At 50.4% G+C, this 1,713-nt stretch overlaps 1 pseudogene; it reads right to left on the reverse strand.

Annotated features, from left to right (window-relative positions):
* Window positions 1-579: 579 nt before the first annotated feature.
* LOC128779911 (N-lysine methyltransferase KMT5A pseudogene) lies at window positions 580-1,713 on the reverse strand (annotated as a pseudogene).

A 1,713-nucleotide genomic window follows, 5' to 3' on the forward strand; every position in this document is an offset into this window, starting at 1 on the left:
TTTTTTAATTTTTATTATTTTTTAAAATAAATAGAGTGTTTACATTTCTATAAAGAATCGCCCCAGTTTGGGGAAGCCCTGCCCTGGTAGGGCCAGCTAAAGCAATGCTTTTCCCTGCCCACAACTCTTTTGATGGCCGCCCTGGTGCTCCGAGGTGCCGGCACAGCCGTAGCCCGTGGAAGAGTAAACCCAGGCCCGGCCCATGCCCAGGGGCCACCAGGCAGCAAGCTCTCGAGAAAGCAGAGGGGAAGACTAACTCACTTCAAAACCCTTTTAAAAAATTATTCCTGCACTTCCATGTGCGCCTGGTGAGATGTCAGGAAAAGAAGAGCTTACATCCAGTCCAGGCCGTCCAGAGGGGATGTCTTCTGGGCCATCTGCGCTCCTACATCAGGGTGTGGGGAAGACTCCTGAGTGACACCCAGCTTCCTAGTTCATGTTCGACTCTTTCCTCGAAAACCTGTGCCAAGTCTGTGACTTGCATGCATGGGAAGCACAGACATACAACTTGTATTCAAAAAAGGTACGAAAACAACTAGCATATAAAAGTTTTGGTAATATAAGGCCATCTGTTCAAGTCTACCTTGGAAACCTTTGAGGACACTTTGTCCACTGCAGAAAGGGGGAGAGGGACAGCCAATGCTTCAGCCAGGGGTAGGATTCGATGGAAGCGTGGCTTCAGTCCCCATAGTCATACAGGAGCACCTCCCCAGCCTCGATGTCTCCAGAGGCTAAGAGCATGAGGTTAGGCACACCAGCGACATTGTGCAGTTTGGTTTGGCAGTTCCCACATTTACTGTGATTGATCAGTCTTCCCAGGCGATTTGTCTCCTGGGTTGCATGCATCCACGCAGTAAGATTTGCTCAAGTACTGGAAATAGTACATGTAGCAGCCGGTGGAAGGGTTTTGTGCCTAGAGGGCCGCCCGCTTCTTGCGGAGGGTGATCTTGATGAGGTCCCCGTGGTACTCCACCACAAACTTGCCCTGGGAGAACTTCTTGGTGGAGACCACACCTCTGCCTTTGCCATCGATGAGGTCAATCCTCATTTCTTCTTCCTTCCCACTTTTGATCAATTTGTCTATTCTTTTCCATTCTTCAGACTGCAACTTTGCTTTGCTCTTCCTGGAGCTCCTTCGCACAGGGTAGAAATGCTTCAGTTTGCGGTTTTGTTGCATCCTTCCTTGAGCTTTTTTCCAAGTCGCCTGCTGGCCCTTGACAGGCTTTTTCAGGGCCGGCTTGGCGATAGCTGCATTGGGGAAATCACAAGATGAGGTCAGAGTTTTCAGAGGTTCTGCTGCTTCAGATTTTTGGTTTGGAAAAGGTGCCAGGGGACCTCTACTGCAGTCTTTGACCTTTAGTTCCTCGGACGTCATGGTGTTCTTTTGGCGATCCCAGTGGTTCTTTTCCCTTCCTGTTTCCTGTAGATTCCAGCAAATGGCTTTCCCTGACATTGGCCTTTGTGATGTGCAACTAAGTTCTCTTCCTGAAAGGGAGAATGCATTCCAAAGCATTTGTTCGGGCTCGTGTAGGTATAGATCTTTGACTGCCCTGTAAACACATTATCCCTGTTGGTGCAGGGCCTCTCCTGGCCCCTCCACTGCACCATCTCTGGGCCCGGGACTGTCACTGCCAACACGGCCACCACCAGCATCGTTGCCGCCGCAGCTGCCTCCACCGTGCGGGATTTGGACATTTTCCTGCCTCTAGCCAT

This window comes from Desmodus rotundus, chromosome X (genome assembly GCF_022682495.2).
Source record: "Desmodus rotundus isolate HL8 chromosome X, HLdesRot8A.1, whole genome shotgun sequence".
Taxonomy (NCBI): domain Eukaryota; kingdom Metazoa; phylum Chordata; class Mammalia; order Chiroptera; family Phyllostomidae; genus Desmodus; species Desmodus rotundus.